Source organism: Penaeus monodon, chromosome 30, assembly GCF_015228065.2.
Source record: "Penaeus monodon isolate SGIC_2016 chromosome 30, NSTDA_Pmon_1, whole genome shotgun sequence".
NCBI lineage: Eukaryota > Metazoa > Arthropoda > Malacostraca > Decapoda > Penaeidae > Penaeus > Penaeus monodon.
The window spans coordinates 26,567,306-26,567,547 of NC_051415.1; positions in this window are offsets into that span (position 1 = coordinate 26,567,306).

A 242-nucleotide genomic window follows, 5' to 3' on the forward strand; every position below is an offset into this window, starting at 1 on the left:
AACTCGCCCAAGCTGAACGCGACGTGAGAGTATGGGCGATAAGGTAGCTCTCGTTTAATGAGGCGATACAGTAAACATTTCGGTTTGGTAGGAGGTAATGAGGCTATACAAAACATGCCTTCTTAACGTTGCGGTTAATGAGGTTAAACAGTGTCTGGCCTACAGGTACTTTACACGTCAAATTACCTGAAGACAGTGTTCGTATCCTCTTTCTCTTTGTTCTGGTAAGCGGTCACAAAAAC